Source organism: Molothrus aeneus, chromosome 3 (genome assembly GCF_037042795.1).
Source record: "Molothrus aeneus isolate 106 chromosome 3, BPBGC_Maene_1.0, whole genome shotgun sequence".
In the NCBI taxonomy this organism is placed as follows: domain Eukaryota; kingdom Metazoa; phylum Chordata; class Aves; order Passeriformes; family Icteridae; genus Molothrus; species Molothrus aeneus.
In genome coordinates this window covers 18,985,597-19,004,469 of record NC_089648.1, presented here as the reverse complement: position 1 = coordinate 19,004,469, position 18,873 = coordinate 18,985,597, and the positions used below count along the sequence as shown (strand labels likewise).

Below are 18,873 nucleotides of genomic sequence, written 5' to 3'. Positions count from 1 at the left end.
TCATCACCACAAGAGTAAGCAAGAGGCTACTGTTGATCTTCAGCGTCTCCTGAGAGGTTCTGGAAAGGAAAAAGTCCTACCAGGTGATCTTGTGCTGTGAAGGCAGGTGGCAGTGGGGAGGCAACTCAGGATCTATATCCCAAATTCTGCCACAGCTAAATCACATCATAATTTGTCTCCTTTTTCAAGAGGAGAGAAGGTAACTGAGGTCACTGAGAAAGATGATGTTTGTGCTGTGTCGTTTGACACAGTACCACACAGACAGAATTTATTACTTGCCCAACCTATACAACACTGTCATTGGTGGATTTCTAGGAAATAAACCCCAATATCATGGTGCTTAATATACCTCAAAATTCCTCCCTCTTCCTCAGATAGAGAAGAAAGTAGATGTTCACCTTTACAGTAATTATTTTTAATGAGAAGAAAGTAGATGTTCACCTTTACTGTAATTATTTTTTATGACAATTCTCTTCCATTAGTTTGAGGATCATAATGGAATAAATAGAAAAATGAGCTCCAGGATGAGTATTCTGCATTGTAATCTAAATTAAACTAGTATTACAAATTTGTTTACATATCTCAGTTGAGCTATGCAGTTTCAAAAGTTACTTGCTGAATTTAAACATCTCTCCTGATGCTACATTACCCACTATGTGCAGTAAAATATATTCTAATGTAATACAACAAAACTGAAAAACCAATAAATGTTCCTATTTATTGAGAAATTGGACAAAAAATAGCTTATTGTCAGTTTTTAAAGACTGAAAATCAATAGATGATGAAAGGTTGTATTTTTTGTTACCATTAGACTGTTGACTCTAGCAATAAGTGAGATATGGATTATAACTGGGGGAGTAAAGAACTGGTGAGATATACAATTTGGAGCTTCTAGGGTTTTGTAGAAACTTAATTCCCAGTATTTGTGCAGCAGTGGCCATCTTGGCACTGCTGTTAATGGGCCCCAAGAGCACAGTTCCTCCATTTTGTTGACAAAGCCGGCTTTAAGTACCTTCCTGTCTTTACAAGCATTTCTAAATTAAGGGGACCCTTAATCAGACTTGCATCTGCTGAGGATCACAAGTAAAGGAGATCCAGCTTTCACATATATTCACATCCTGCCAATCAAAAAAACAATAAACCAAAAAAATCCTCTAACAACACCATGAAACCCCAGTTATTATACCCAGCTGCCTCTGACTCCCCCTGGGTGAGCCAAGGGGGGCTCCCCAGGTGTGGCTCCACATAACAGCAGCCACCACCCAACACCAGAGAGAAATCAAGTTAAATCAGGTCTTCAGCTTGCAAAAACCTTTAGCTCTCGTGCTAAAGTTCCTGAGTCTGCCATCCTCACACACGTAAGGTTTTCCACATCTGGGCCCTGAGCACGGAGGTCCCATTCCAGCCTGCCATCTACACATGGCTCAGTCTTACCCTAAGTACGTGGGCAGAGAAAGGTCTGAAAAACACAGATTTTTAGCACCTGTTTTCCCAGAGGAATTTATTCATGGGAGTCAGTTTAAAACCTGAATTTCTATACTTGCTCACCAAAAAGCGCACAGCCACACAGAGACTGGGAAGGCATTCTTGTCTCACGGAGCAAACACAGCAACATGGAATACTAAAAAAATATGCAGTGATAAAAAACACTGAGCTAAACATAAGTGCTGCACCCAAGGTCCTTAAATAGTGATCCATGCCAACATTTTTCCAAGTGAACCAGTAGGCATGACCATTACATATAAACCCAAATATAGATGTTCTACCCCGACTATATTTCTAAACTCTGGAACAGAGTCTGAAAGGATGCCAATTACAATAGGGAGTTAGGGCTCCTTTTAGGATTCATATTCTCTTCGTATGTTTCATAATCATACAGCAGCTCAGATCTTGCTAGATGGGGGTAATGCAGAAAATGCCCATACTGCCTTCAGATCCACAAATGTTCTTCTCTGGAAAACTGGGCAATGACCACTGGGCCTCAATGTGATGGAGAACTAGTAAACCCAGCTGATCTGCTTCTGCAGTATCTGAATTACAAATTCAGAGACGTGTGCAGTTAAAAGTCTACAGAAAGAAAATTCCCCAAGACCTGGAAGCAACTGACAGTGTGCAGAAATGGCCATCCTACTGCTGGCCCCAGTCCTGTGTTTCCCTGACATAAAACGTTTGCTTCAAACCAAGGATAGCACAGAAAGAACTAATTTTCATATCATGGTTTCCTTCTGTTTTCCCAGGTAGGAAGCTATTTCTAAAAAAGGGCTGTTACCACGTCTGCATAATCACATACCAAAAAAAGATTAATGTTGCTCCTGTAAGCTTTTGCTTAAGTATACCATGGAAAATAACTTTGATGAAATAATTTGCCCAGAGCACTGCTTGTCTGGAAGACTTCTATAATTTAACTGCAGTTCTGTAAATAATTTGGTGATAGACAGGCCATCAGCATAATTTGGTGCTAGACCCATGCAATGTTAAGGAAATGGCCAGCAGGCCAAAATTAAATCAACTGGGACCTAGTATGTACAATGCACATTAAAAACCAGTCCAAATCTATTATTTTTTTGAATATTCTTATTCATTTTAAAGGAAGATACTGATTTTTGCATTGGGAATTAACACAAAGAAATGTCATGCTTCTTCCCTGAGAGGAAAAGATCACCCACACAGTGTTAATCCTGCAGATCTCCATGAAGATGTACAATATTTTTGCACTGTAACATCCCAAACTACAGCATTTTGTACCACTTTTGGACTTATCAGTAACTTTCACCAAAGTATCTCAGTTCTCCTGTGCTGATAACCTGTAAAACAGCAAAAGCCATTGCCCTGATTTTTACTCAAGCCGTAACCAGGTCTGCAAGATAAGAGGTACAAAATTGTATGCATGGTACATTGCACCTTTAATCATCTACCTACCTGAAATACTTAAGCAAGTAGTTAGACATCTAAATGGTTCAACTACAGGCTTAAAATAAATGAGTTTTGTAGTACATGACTGTGTCCACATAATTTGAAAACTGGCATTCACATCCCATCTCAAGTAAAGTATCATTTCAGCTACAGGCAGATCAGAAACCTAAAGTCAGTATTAGAGCCATGAACACATCTAAGATTTAGTATTTCAGCTGAGAAGAGGGGAGAACAAACGACTGCAGGATGCTTCCCACTGCACTGTTTCATTTCTGGACAAACATTCTGCCATTAGAAATGTCCACAATTAGCACTGCTTTCCTTTTTCCACATCATCATAATGTAAATGGAGACACATTCTGGAAACCCTCAATGATTTTACCAAATGAGAAGGAGATGGTAGGCAAAATAATATCCTAAACAAAGGCAACAAAGCCATCCCTCTCAGCTCTACTGAAAAAGGAAGAAGCAGACACATTAATACTTCTTTTTAATTGAAAATACAGAGAAGGAGGTGAAGTAGATGGGTTAAAAGCCAGCAAAAAGTAGTATAAAAAAGCCCACCAGGTATTGTTGCAAGAACCTCTAGATAAGCATCTTAAATCAGAGTAAATTACACACCTCATGCTGGTGACTCGGTCATGGGAAATTATGAAGCTACGTGATGTCTCATTTGTTGTGCTGAAAACAAATGTAAATAAATTACTGAGAGAATCTCATTTACATTTAGAAATTCATCCCGATGCATGACATGACTGCTGATGTTTTTTTAAATGACACTTTGAGAAGGAGTGCCACTATTAAAATCAGATTGTAGCCACCTCGGCAAGAGCCTGTGCAAGTGTGCGCGTGTCTGTGCACAAGTGTGCAACAGCAGATGTTCTAGAGAGATCTTTCAGCTCTTTGGAAAAAAGGCTTTCTTTTACTGCTGCACAACCAAAATGGTGGTGCTAGGAGACAAAACCATTGATACATGCTCTTCTGTGTATTCTCCCCTCTCCAGAGGGGGAAGCAGAAAAGACACTGTTATGAATTAGCTGCTGCCACTACAACAGAAAGTGCAAATACTAAAATGGTGGGAACAGAAAATAGTGTGGCACATCCCTCCATCATCAAGTGTAGTAAAACTTCCCCTTAAATACACACACAAAAAGCCTTTCACTAAAGCTTTTATCTCCCCCCTCCACATCTCACATTTTAAGCTGTCACTAAAAAAATTGAGAAGGATATCCAGGAAGCCATAAGATGGAGAGCAAGTTGAACTGCTGTTAGCTAAGCAGCACACATTCAGGCAAATATCCAAATGCTTTAGGAGCTGTCATTCTCCATCCCGCGTGGGAAGGCTGCGAAGAGACGGACTTGCTCGTATCATGATTGCTCTTATTATTACAGCAGTGAAAACACTGCATACTAATGGATGTGTTTTCAGAAAAAAAGACTGTTAGATGGCTTTTTCGACTCTGTGCCTGGCTGTCTGGGCTTCAGTATCTGATATATCCTATCCCTTTCTTTGCTTCCAAAACAGAACTCTAAAAAAAGTTTGTAACACGAGGGCAAATAAAACATATTTCCAAATGGGGACATGACAGTGTTCTACAACCCCACATACGGCAGCATATTTACATAAGCCTGCATAGGTCAGAGAGTTTATTTGTTAAGGGACAAATAAGCAGGCCATGAAATAATTATTTTTCATTGTGCCCTGCCAAACCTACCCAGCCAAAGGCTAAATTGAGCTGCTATTGTGATTATTTGAACTGTGGAGCCAAAAGTCTTCACTGCAAAGCATCCCAGCTGTCCTAAATTTTATTCTGATGGCTAGTTTTCACACTAGCTTGAAACTTGCCAAAAATGCTCCACAAAACAGGCAGGCGGAAGGCTTGCTTTATCCAGACCTACATCAATTCCTGATTTAGAGCTGTTCTGAGAACTTGATTATTAACAAATCACTTCCCGAAATTGTTATGACAAGATTCACATATGCAAATAGCAAGCTGCTCATATGTACACAGCTAGCAAAAGAAATTAATACAAAGGTTCCCAGATTTATTTATGGTTATTTCCTATTCTGCTTTACTGCAAATTAGCCACTAAAATATTAAAAGAAAGGAGAGAGATCCAGCTGCAGCATCACAGCTTTGACATATGGTGACATGGGAACACCCAGGCCATAACGGCTCAACATGCTTCTGCCTTCACCCACCTCCCTGGGGAAAAGGATCTACCAGTGCCTTCTGGCACCACAGGAAGCAAAACCACCATGGCAGCTCTCAAGCTACAGGTTTGGCTAACACACCAAGGAGCAGGTAGGATTACCCTGAAAACAGCTCAGATGACAGGCTTGGGAGGGTATTTCATATTTTAAACAAGGTTGACAGTGGAGGAGGGGGAACAACAAACAGAATATTTTTTTTTAAACCTCATGCTTCAAAGCTTAAATTAATCCCTAATAATGAAAGATTAGGATGAGAACGTGTAGAGAGAAGATTATCCCAAGTCTGCCCATTGTGAGGCTCTTAAAACTGTACTTGAGGTGCCTGGGGTTGGTCATTGCTAGAGACAGAGCAGGAGGATCTTGGGAACGATTGATTTCGTACTCTCTTCATTTTGTCTTAAATAACTAAGATACAAACAAAAGACAAAGAGGCTAATTGTTTTGAAGGCAGCAGACTTATAAATAAATGAAATGCCCATCACTTGGTATCAGGCTGTACATACCACAACCCTGACCAGACAAGTGCACCTTGCTGCAGTGGCCCTCCTTTTCCTCCACACCTCCTCCAATTCTTCATCCTGTTTGTAATTTCACTGTAATATCCTCAGGGCAGCAACCACTCCACATTCACACATGAATTAAAACAACACCTCTCACAATGGCATACCAGTCCTGATTGGACCTGGACTGCTCCTGGGAATGCTGCTGGGAACGGTACTATAAAAAGAGCTCATAAATGTATAGAGTTCAGCACAGTAACACACACACACACACACCCCTACCTTTTAACAAAGTTAACATCACCAGACTGTTAACTCTGTTTCCACATAAAACTGCAGATTGTTTAATCCATTTCTAAGCTCCTAGGTGGCTGCAGGATGTGCAGCTCACATTCAGCAGACCTCCACCACCAGGACACTCTGTGCAATGGACCCCTGCACTTACTGCTCAGTACAATGACAGAAACGCTACAAGATCGTGTTATAGAGGTCAAGGCTTAAGGTTGAATGCTGCTAGGATTTGCATGGAAGTTCATCCAATGATGAGCTAGGGACATTCAGGATGGGCAACCAAAGGAAGCCACAAACGGTGTCAGCCACATCAGCCCTGTGCAACCATTACAGAACAAACCTGATTAGCCCAAATTCCCTTCTCATTTCCTGCCTTCCTTGGGAGAGGCTTTTGACCTTTGAGCTAATGTTTTAATATATTCTGGAATTTCAAATTTTGTACATAATAAACTAGTTATTTTCAGGTACTTCAGATATAAATAACTCCAATACAAAATTCTAACTTGCTCTGGTACTCAGTCATGCTATTTTTAACTGAAAATATAACAAATAGATTTGAAAATCTTTAGCAACATATTGCCATTTTTCCAATAATTCTGACATATTAATTATTTTGTTGGACATTTTCCTGAAGTACTATGACTGGCCAGTATGCTTCACAAAGAGCAAAGAAAAAGGAAAGGAATGGGTACGGGTAAGGTGGCAAATCAATAAGTAAATTGAGTGCATGTATAAATTCAGGCACCTGAGCCCCCTTTAAAGTCAGGTTCCATGTTCCAATAGTTAATATCTAGTTAATATCTCTTTCCAATAGTTAATATCTAGAAAAAATGGAAAAAGAGCCAAATGGAAAAATAGCCAAAAGGTAAAACATATTAAAAATCTTAATTAGAATAGAATGGACACTTTGTCAGGCCTGTATTCTGCATTGATAGGGTACCAGAAATTGATCTTAAAAATTTATCATATAGATTAAAGCTGTTAGCAACTGCATTCATCTCTTTGAAAATAAAATAATTTTTTTTTAAGTACAAATTATTTTTTGTTGACTGCCAAACAGCAGATCTCTTTTACTTGCCTAAAAACTCTACACAATCAAATTGTGTGTAAAATCCAAGATCATAATTCCTCTTTCTCTGGCTCCTGATGGGATGGCAACACTACAGGACCCTTTTTGTGCTTTTCTATGTAACTTTGCACTCAATTCAAGTTTTGTCCATGGCATAAATGTGGAGATTTTCTGTCTCACAGAGATGTGGCCCTCACTGCTCGACATTCTCAGACCGAGCACTTCAGCTTTTCCATGAACGGCCTGCAACTTGTGACTTGACTCTTGTTCTTTTTGCCTGGGGTGCCCACGGCTCTAACCAAAGCAAGCTCTGTCCAGTGTCACACTTCCATGTCACACTTCTGAAGCAAAGATCTCTCAGGAATGATCTTTTCACTTCTACAAAGATAGTAAGAGACCGAGGTCTACATGGAAGAGGCTGCTGACAACCCCACACACACTCAGTCATAGCCAGATATGTGACAAAGTCCAATTAAATCCTATTAGGGAATAATACAAATGACAGAGCTTAAAGAATACAGTTAGCTCCTAATTAGACAGCCCATAAATCTCTTCAGAACCTTCAAAACTTACAACCAGAACAACAATCTCAAGACCTTTCAATGAGTTTCATTTTAACAGACCTATTGTCCACTGAACCAACAACTCTGTTGCTTACAGACAAGATATTTAATCAACTTAAACACTATTAGAAGATGATAGTGCACTGAGCTTTCCTGAAATTGTGTAACATTTGCATGGTATAACACATACTCTTACTTGTTCACTGCAGTCTGATTCAAAGTGCTATAAATATGTTTGCCCTTTCTGCTAAGCCTGCCTAAGGGATTAGCAACCCCCCAAAAGTTCAGTTGAATATTAACTGCATTAACTTTGCAGACTGTAACATACTGTTACACTCAAACAGCCTACGGTGTGGTATGGATGACTTGCTTAATAAAAAATGTTTTCTTGCAAAGCCCGATTGCTCGAAAAAAGAATCTGCTCTGTCAAAGGGGGTGACCTCTTCCATTTAACTTCATAAAGCAAACAAACAAAAGGGAGAACTTTACAGGGATGTCCAGAGAAATGTTTATCATTTCGTCTGTCAAACCAGATGGACTTCCCTTGGCAACACAGCACCAGCTCCACTCTATGTTAGAAATTAAGTCACTTCACCATGAAAAAAACCTGTGAAATACAGCAGCAAAAGTGTCATCTACTGTAGTAATGTGAACTCAAAAACTGTAAAAGAAGTATGTTTGCTTACTTATTTTGCAAAGTAAGAAGTGCTTTTGCATGCCAAACTCCCATTAAAAACTCATGTGCTGGAAGACTCCTCAGCACAAAGTTCTATAGCAGTGAAGACTAATAAAAAGAAGAGGAAATATTTAAAAGTTGGAAGAGGGAGAGTTGATAGGAGTGTGAAAGGGAGCTGACTTGATAGCTAGTGACAAAAATCAAGGAAGAGCAGATTCTTGAACCTCCCAAGCAAAAAGCTCCCAGGCAGAGGCGGGGGTTCACTGGCAGTATCTGATCAAAAGATGAAGAAAGGGAAAGAGAAAGAAGAAAATTAGAAAGGCTGGGAGAAGTTTCTTAAGGTTAAGAGGTAAAAAGTATTCAACAGATTGCTAAAATACTTTTAAAGACGAAAAAAGCCTCCTTCATTACAACCGCAGTAATAAAAAATGTAGAACCTGTCTATTATGGGATGAAAACAAAAATTACATAAGATGGGGTTTTTTTCTTTATAAAAATATACACAACAAAAGCATTCTCTATGCTGCTGTGGGAACACATAAAAATACTCAAAAGACCTTGATCCTGAACACTGCAATGAAACCTTTCTCATTTGGTCTTCAAGATCACGTCTGTATCAATTTGTAAAAACACACTCTCCCATACAAGGGACTTGGGTGTAACAGAAAATAAATCCAAACTTTGAGAATTAGAAACCATATTTCTTCATAATGCTGGACATTTACTTGCTTCTGCCATTCACCATCACCATTATGTTGTCTAGAAATGGAGACCAACAATAGATGTAGGTAATTACAGAAGAACTTAAACTGCAGAGAGCTTCAGACCACAGCATTAAACTGGAATTAAAGCTTTAGAGGAAAAGAGAAATGTTTCACTCCCTGCAATCACCTCCCTCCCTCAAACACACACTGCACACCTGCTACCCACCAGCCAGATGGGACTGAATTCTCCCGAATCAGATCTTGGATTTTTAAGCTCAGCTCAAGTTCAATTGGATTTCAAGACATGAAAATATATTATCATTTCACATTCAAAAAAATTACACCAGTGTCCAGGAACTCCTAGTTTCAGTGCTGCTTGCACAATTAGATATGTATTGAAGTGGGATTATTCTTTCAAATGTCTTAATAGAAATAAGTAAAATGCAGCTTTGCATCAACATTTAATTTAATTACACATGCTCACTTAATACATGAAAAACAGAAAAAAATCTTATTTTAAATCATCAGTTTGTTAAGTGAGATTGGGAATTTAGCTAATTAGCAGTAACCAATAGTGTTTTTTTAAAAGTCCACAAAAGCAATTTAGCAGCCCAAACTCACTTAAACATTGTAGCAACTGGCCCTTAATGCACAGGTATCATAAAATATTAACACAAGTTAAGAAAACACAGGGAAGCATTATATTCCTAGAGAATTTGCTAAGCTTGCATAATGTAACATATGTCGTCTATAAAGTTTTTTCAGTTTAGAGATCTCTACCCTGTTCTCCAGAAGAAGGTCTCGTTTTTCCACCCTCTATTCCAGCAGCACAGCTCCACCAAGTCTCTGTTGCCTGCACTTCAGTGGAGTGCCAGCAACTGCCAAAGTCACATTTTTAACTGGGCTTGGTCTTTCCCCACCTTTTCCTTCAGCCTGGAAACCAGCTTGAGACATGCAGAGGATACCAAGTCACCGGTCACCAGCGAGCTGGTCTCCGCAGGGGCCGCGGGCATCGGGAGCTGCTGCTGCTGCTGGTGTTCGGCCAGAGCCGCGTCTGGCAGGTGCCAAGGCGCAGGAATGCGAGTCCTGCCCGCTTGGCCAGCCTTGGACTGACCTTTAGTCGCAACTGGGAACAGGAGTTTTGTTAGCGAACACAGAGTTCTGGTCTACACATTTTTAAATTGATTCTTTTATTGATGTGAAGTGCCCAGGTGCCCTCATGACAGTCACTAATATAGATTTCGAAAATAAAATTAATTAAGGGCCAGTCTGGACCACCTTTACTGTCACCATGTAGTACCCTTTTCTACAAGTAACAATGCTATCAACCAGAGAGCACGAGTGGAGTGTTTGAGGAGTATTTCATTACATCCCAAAACACCTGACCATGGAGGTCAAGATCACTGTCACCTATCTATGCGCGCACGCACACACACACACACACACACACATACACACACTCCTCTCCTACCTTCCAAAAGGGGAACCGAAGAACAGAAAACTTAACTGGCCAAAAGCAGTGTCAGAGCCACGCTGCTCCGCACTCCGTCCATCCGGAGCGCAGCACAGGGAGCGTGGCACAGGCAGAGCCTGAGCAGGAGCAGAGCAGCCTGGCATGCAGGCTAATCTGAATTACACTCATCCAGCCCTCCAAATGGTTCCTCATTAGCTGCGGGTTAATGGAGTCCCAATGAGTAGTGTTATTTTCATCCCCTGCCTACTGAATACAAAATTCATTTGCAAATATCCTGTAAAATACTGCAAAGCAAGCCAAAGAGATATGACAACATAAGAGGCATACTATTTATGGAATGCACTTACCGTCATTTAGAAAAGGAAGCTGACATGAGCAATAGCCTAAATTTAGCAACACATTTAGTTTTTATTCACTAGTCACAATGACAATATTTCAGAAGGCTACCGCACACCTTGTGCGCCGAAAGGTTCCACTGAAATCAAGACAGACTTTGATCTGAAAGGAATTTGGGATCAGCTCCTTAATGAATACAACACTGAGTTAAATTAAGGCAATCACCATCTTGACTTTCTATTCCAAGTAGATATAAAATTACATTGATTGCAGGAAATGGTGGCATTCAAACAATATTGCAATGGCCAAAGCCTGAAAGCTAAATTCATTGTCAAGCTAAACTAGGCTTTCAGAGGGCACTATTTGATTTGAGGCAAAAAAGCATCTGCAAACCACATATTTTCAATTAATAGTGTAAAAGGCACAGAGTAAGAAATGAAAAACACAGGTCAATATGCCACATGCCACTCAAAGAAGCAGAGTCTCTGCATGAAGATACTATGCATATACATAAATATGTATGCATGTGTGTGTATATATATATATATATATTTATATATTTGTGTGTGTGTGAGTGCATGTATGTGCTTTTGGCTTTTTTAGGTTTTTTTTTAAGGCACCCTGTACTACAAAGCCCAAATTTGAGATCCAGAAAGGCACAATGCATCTCTAAACAGCCTGACAATGCTCTTTTTCCCACACTATCTTTACTTCAGAAGTAATTTCAAATCAATAGCACACAAAGTTAAACCTAGTTCTTTTGAAACCTCAGAAAAAGAATTAATTCGAACCCTTACCTTTGGCACCTTAAAGACTTTTGGCCATGACTTACCTGTATAAATAGAAAGAACTAATTTACTACAGAAATGCCCATGGGCAAACATGTTCTGGCTAATGAAGTGTTCAGCTTTTGCATGATTAACCAGCTGGTGGGGGTGGTGTAAAAATCACAGGGCATAAAATAATAAGAAAAATTGATTAGCAGCTCTCTTTTAAAGCACTCTATGAAAAATTTCCTTATTTTTGCTGAGCAGTTTGGAAAGTGACTGTACAGAAAGATGAACTTAAATGACTTACCAAGGAGTCAGGCAGAGACTGCACCAGGCACTCACTCCTCCAAGACCTGCATCGCAGAGAGGTTCAAGTGAAAAGCAAGATACCAACCAGCACCATGGCTGGGTTACTTATACAACAGGTCCTGCCACGAGTCATAAGGGTCATTTTCTACTATATTGCAAAAGACATTATATAAAGTTAAAACCATGATTATGCCTTGACTCAGTTCAGTTTCTACCCCAACGCTCTACACTTGAACACCTGAGCTGGCTACAGCTATTCCCGTGAGCCAATTTAAGAAATGCCTCCATAGGAGCCCCAGGATTCACATGCTACTTAGAAATAGTGCACATATTTAGGTGATGCCACATAAAAAAGGTGGGGGACATGTACTAGGGACAAAAATCCTCTTGCCCTTCCCACCCTGTACAAGGGGTTCCTTACAAGCTCACATGCTCTGCCCTCAAAATAGGACCTAATTAGTGTACAAATATTTGGTGGACAGGTCACGAAAATAAATTTATCATTAACTCTCCCCTAAACCAAGACAGGTTATCCTGGAGCAGTTTCACTTCATACACATTTGCTCTTGGGTAACCCTTCAGCTCAGGTACAACTGGCACATAACAGTTTCTTTAAGAAGAAAACCCACATACTTTTATGGCACTGAATTACTGAAGAAACATGAAAAAGCTGCTCACATAAAACATGCGTACCAGGAATAAAAAATAAAAGCAAAAATTTAAGTTACAGATAATTTGCAATAGGCCATTGCAATACTCACAGTCCCTCTTTAAGGTCATTACTTCTATGGAAAATGCATGTTTTATACCTATTTATGGACTTTCAAAGACCGGTTTACAGCTATGTACCATGGGAGATGCAGGCAAAGAATTTGCATCTCAGGGATTTGCAATGTGTTCCAGCCCTGGGGATGCAAGCATAACTGCAATGCTGGGACTTCATGAGCTGGGAACCTACATTAACTCCCTCTGGCAATTCACAAGCTGTCCCCTTATATCCACAGCTGATTTCTAACCATAACCAGATACTGCCTTCTCAACAGTCCTCTCCTGTGGTCTGTGATTGTATTTGACATACCTTCATAAGCCCAGTTACCAGGATATTAATTCAATTCTTAGATCATTCTGGTATACCGTGCATGCTATGGCTCAAAGTACTCAGTCATACCATGGGATCCTTAGTGAGGAGCAATAATTTTACCTGAAGTAAGAATTATTTTTTACAAGAAGAATCAAGCAGAACTCTGAAGCCCATTTTCTTTCCATTCATGACTCCTGTATTTACTTTAATTACCATTTCCTGAAGAAGATTGTATAATTTTAAATGCACTCAAAGAAAGACTTTTCTGTGCAGTTTCCCTATAGGAATCAGGCAGGTTATCCTGAGAACAAATCACTTCACATGTACACCAAACATTCACACTGAAGAACTGGTCAGGCCCATGAAGGTTAGATAACTCTACAAATATTCCATAGAGGTCTTTTTTTACTTATCGGTACATCTGAGAAATCTTCTCACTAACTTCATGGTCTGTCAAGACATCTAATATCAAAGAGGCTTTTGCCCATTTTCAAGGCATTGCTGGATCATTGGATCCTTATACACTTGCATAGATCTTTCCTTCAAGCCCTCTGTAACTTTTTGGAAACATATTAACACTTAAGAAAGTGGGCATAGAACAGACATGAGCAAACTGAAATAGAGGAAAACTGAAAACACTGGCATTTCTCTCAGTACATCAGTTATGAAAGTGCTATTTCCAGATAGAATTCACTGTAAAAAGAGAAATTTCTAGTTAAGCAAGAAGTTGCATTAAATTCCACTTAAGTCTAATTTCTCTGGTCATATTTGAATCATGAGCCATTTCTAAAATGTCGCATATTTCTAACTCTGATGAACTGGGACCCTGACAACACCAGAGCTTGAAAGCTGTGTTTGAAGTTATTTTCAAACATGGTAACAGCCTAATATGGTTACAACACAATTTATTAATTGCAGCTAAGAAATTATGCTGTGCAGTATCTAAGTAACATCATAATTTTAGCTAGCCTACTTGTTTCAAAAGTAAAAAAATTTTTAAAGCCTGTTTGCTACAGAAAGTGAATGCTTGTTAAAACTGTACTTCTCAAAGGAATTCAAAAACACAGATATGAGGTACAGTGGTTCACAAAAGGCAAAAGCTAATTCGTCAGACCTGTGCATCATACTCCAAAAGCTTTATATAATTATCTGTTTGTTTACTTTTGAGCAATTGCTTTGGAAGAGCCCCCCAGTGAGTGATGCTGTGTGCCCTGCAAAGGGGTCAAGCACAACATACAGGCTGCACACTGCAGGTTTGCTTTCAAAGAACAAGCATACACGAAGGTATTCCAGTGCCTAACTCCACTTACAGCCACTCTCAGTGAAATTGATAGAGTAAGTGCCTCTGAGGACATGATCCTTTGACATCAATGTGGATTCCTCAAATGGATCCAGGTCCATGCTTTTATGGACACCAAAACAGCAAAAAGTGAAAATCATTCTGCTTTGTGACTTCTTTATTCTCTTCTGTACTGGAGTTTCTCTAAGACCATGGTTCCTGGTAGAGGACACAACAGCCAAACAGGCTGGTCTAATTAACCAGAGTTTTTCATACTAATTAGGAACAACATGAGCATTAGGCAATCAATAGGACACCTTATGCCACTACTGCTTAAGTCTGCTTTGACTACTTCTGGTTCAGATGTACCCTTGAAGTATATTTGGAGGGTTCTTCCTGACACCCTCCCATGCAGCATCAATTTTTAGCAACAATAACCTTTCTCATTACACTAGAAATTGATAAGCAACACTGTTAACCTATGTGATGCAGCTAAAAGTCAGATGTAAGGTGCCAAAAGGATTTTTTTTTATTTTGGTAAATTATTTTGATCATTTCTAATGTGATGATACACTTGACCAGTTAGTAACATAGCACGATACTCACCACACTGCAAACAAGTTCAATACAGACTTGTTTAACTTACACATCCCACTCAGGAGCAAGGGGAGCCATGCTCCACCATTCACTGTACACTCAGCAATTCACTTCCAAATTCATATGAAATAACAATGCAATCATTTTTTCAAAAGTCATTTAATACTCTTTCTGAATAACTTCTTAAGGACAGCTGGCAAGAAAGTAATATGCCTTAAGTATAGATAAAAACAGAAAACCTGTAAAGCATCTTTTCCAATAGGGAGGCTCAACTGCAAAAATTACTTCTTGGAATTTCTCCTTTGGGTGCCAGTTCAGATCTTGCTCCAAATGACCACTAACAATCAATCCCACTGACTTTGAAATAACCCACAACTACTCAATAACACCTGTTTGCTAATTAGGTGCATGCAACCCCCTCACAAAACATCACATTCTCATACTCTTATTTTTTAAAATGCACTTTTGTTCCAGTGTCCTGAAACTAACTGTACAAACACAAAGAACTCAGATGCCCTCTCAACCCCCACTGGAAGTGACAAGTGAGTCCTTCTAAAATTGCAGACACATACTGTCAAGTGCAGGTGTTTGTAAACAAGTTTGGAAATGTTTCTAATTATAAACCATAGGAGTTAAAATTAGAAGTCCAATCCACTAGCCTTAAAAAAAAAGAACTTCCAAAAGTGTTCATCTAAATGAGAGCAACCAGTGATGTTTCATTTAGTAACAAGAGCAGAATTTCTGTGCCAAGCAGCACACTGCTCTTTATCAAACTTTCCACTATGAGTTACATTTCTTTAAAAAAAAAAAGGATTTGATAAGAATTTTAATTTGCTGTCATACTATGATACTGTATATGTGAAAGTACAATCTAAAAATACCCTATTCACAGGTCTCCCGCGTTTCACATAATTATAAAGAGGGAAAAGAAATGTTCCCAAATCTTCTGAATCTGTCTTGGCTGACAACATCAAAGTTCAGCTTTTATGGGGAGCTTCCCACGCTGACCTTCTGAGAACTCAAACCAAACTCTGCTTGAGGGAGCCTTACTCTTTTGGATGAAGTTCTCCTCAATAACCTCAACTACTGCAAAGCTCGGCTTGCCTGGCACAAAACTGCTGAGAGAGGAAACTCGGAGGGGCAATCCCAGAGCTCTGGATGATGGAGATCTTGGCTGCCACTGAACTTGAGGTGTCTCAGACCTGTCTTCACTACTCTGACACAGAGGTCAGAAATGCAGCTCTAAGGAGCCACGTGCTTTGGCCAACACTTCAGACAGAGGCTGAGAAAAGGCAAATCCTGCAGCTCTCATACACCATTTACAGTGCACTATGACAAGATAGTGCAGGCACGAAGATGGACTTTACCTTTGCAGGGGTTTAGGGAGAAAGCCAAGCTAAGGGGAGAGGGAGCTCTTTTAAGGTGAAAAAAGATACAAGTGAGCAAACATGAAACAATTGCAGAGAGGCTCAACTATGGCCTTGATTCAAGAAGAGGGTAGTCTCCTGTTGCACTGTCCTGAAGAAAATGGAAAGGAACGTGGATTAAACAGTAAGGACCTGCTCCAGGAACAAGGTGGGACTGGCCCTACCCAGCAGAAATCCCTCTGTTCCCCACCTACAGCACACACAGACACTGCAAGGGGCAGGGAAACAACAGCTCTTCGTCCCCTGCACAGCCAGCCTCCTCCTCCTACTCCTCTGGGAATGTTACAAGACAGAGGAAAAGCCCAAATCCATCCTCCTCAAGAACCAGGATGGAAAGTAAGTTGCCCATGTCTCATCACAGTCAGGGAGCTATTTCACATAATAACCACTATCCAACCTTTCCTTTTCTTTCCCTTCCTTTTCTTTTTAGCCTTTGCTCTGTAAAAATAATAGCGTAAAAATAATATTTTTCTGGAGAGCCTTTTGAAATTCACTGCATTCAACAAACATGACCATACCAGTTCAGTACTGTACAATCATGTACCCAGCACGTGCAGTGCTTTCAAAGCAGGAGTCCTGCAGGTGGCACTTCCTTTGCTGCAAGTCATAATACCATAAAATAATGGAATCGGTCGGGTTGGAAGGGACCTTAATGGTTATCTAGTGCTGATGGGCAGGGACAGCTTCCACTACACCAGGTTGCTCTAAGCACCATCCAACCCAGCCCTGAAAACTGCCAGGGCTGAAGCACCCAGTTTCTCTTGGCAACCTGTTCCAGTGTCTCACCATCCTCACAGTAGAAATTTCTCCCTAATTTCTCATCTAAACCTGCCCTCTGTCAGTTCAAAGCCATCCTCGCTTGTCCTATCATTACACCCTGCTAAATAGTGTGTCCCCATTCATTCTTACATGTCACCTTTAGGTACTGGAGATTATAAAATCTCCTCAGGGCCTTCACTTCTCCAGGCTGAACAACCCCAACTTCTCTCTGCAGAGGAGAAGTGCTCCAGCCCTCTGAGCATCCTTGTGGCTTCCTCCAGACTCATTCCAATGGGTCTACATTCCTCCCATGCTGGGGACTCCATAGCTGGACACAGCACTCCAGGTAGGGTCTCACCAGAGCAAAGAAGAGGGGGAAAATCCCCTCCCTCAACCTGCTCGCCATGCTGCTCCTGCTGTAGCCAGGATATGGTTGGCTTTCTCAGATGCAAGGGCACATTGATGGGTTTTATTGAGCTTCTCATCAACTAACCTGTAGCTTCTCTCTTAAGCCATTCCCTGTCTTTTTAAGCCAATTCCTTTCTTTTTTTTTTTTTTTTTTTTTTCTGACATAAGTAAGGGATGGAGAAACCACTTTGGTGAAGGGACCACAGTAATTAGGAATAGAGTGATGGTGCATCTCACCTGCAGTTGGTGCCCTCTACCCCTCTTTTCCTAGTCTTGGGTACCTCATCCTCCCCATTCCTGGCCTGTGCTGTGAGAGCTCCCTCTCCTGTTCCAGTTTAACCAATGTTAGACCTTGTCCTACTGGAAGCGTGGCCTTAGTGAACAGAGCAGGCTCTAAGAGAGACTCAGCAAACTAGGTTTCCTGCTACAAACTGACATCAAAATAATTCCCTGAGGGAGTATAAACTTCCAACCAAAACCTATGAAATTTACTTCTTTATTAAACATAGATTTATATCCACATGCCCAAGTTGGTACACATACTATGGATATTGTGCACATGCAATATATACACATATATACCCACATGTGTATGGCACACACACACATGTAGCATTGCAAATCTTTAATGCTACTAACCTCATTGCTATTTTAATTCCAAGCAAGGATAAAAATCATTAGTTTCTACAAGCACATCTAAACTTCTGAATGTACCCGCACTGGACTCACTTAGAAAAATGCTTTTTTCCTAAACGAATACATATTGGAGCTGTGTTTGCAAGTCTAAAAAACCACACTTTTCACTGGGTATATAAATATTTTAATTAACAATAAGTATGTATTTAGGAGATTCTGCATCAAAGTCTAGATCAGGTAGGGCAATTAACCCATTACAGTTTTCTAAGATATTAGATGAAAGAAAATAGGAAATTAGAAAATGCATAAGGAATTTAGTAAATGCATAATCGGACTTTAAGCATTTGAGTGGTAAATTAATCTCAGATAGTGCTTTATTTATAATATTTTCTGCATGCTCAAAATGAAAGCATGAAGAGCAGCGCAATTGCATATATCTTCTACCAAAAATAGCCAAAAAATACTATAGAAGAGTGCCTGCTGGGTTGGTTATAAAAGTAAAGTATAATCCATTAACTGCTAATTAGAAGCATCAGAAGCAGGCTTTGCTGCAATAAGAGCTGGCCCCTAAGTAGATGTTTCTGTAACCATTTAAAGGCACAGGGTTTCTCCAGTTGCTGAGAATGGAGCTTGGATGGTTTCAGCATAAAGGCCATGTGAAAAGAGACTATGGCACTTTGCCATGTTACCCAGCTGTTTTCTAAATATGATGACAGGTGCCATTTTTTCCATTTGATCGTGGAACGTAATACATCTTCAAACAAATTTTCCCCAACTAGTCTGGTGCAGTTACATTTCAGAGATTCAAATATAAGAATGTTTGCTTTTTTTCTCTGACAGACACATATTGCAGAGTCTTTGGCAGA

General features: G+C 39.9%; 1 protein-coding gene across 7 annotated transcripts in view; it reads right to left on the bottom strand.

Annotated features, from left to right (window-relative positions):
* Window positions 1-18,873, bottom strand: part of ESRRG (estrogen related receptor gamma) — a 371,220-nt gene that overhangs the window by 325,509 nt on the left and 26,838 nt on the right. Inside the window, exons 2-3 of one of the 7 annotated variants that reach the window (XM_066546420.1) lie at window positions 11,819-11,864; window positions 11,539-11,573 (exon numbers count right to left, since the gene is read on the bottom strand). The exons of 4 other annotated variants lie outside the window; for them this stretch is intronic. The gene's annotated coding sequence lies outside the window, so the exon portion shown is untranslated. Of the gene's footprint in view, window positions 1-11,538; window positions 11,574-11,818; window positions 11,865-18,873 lie in introns of those variants that run through there. 2 more of the 7 variants (XM_066546419.1, XM_066546422.1) reach the window with 2 other exon arrangements.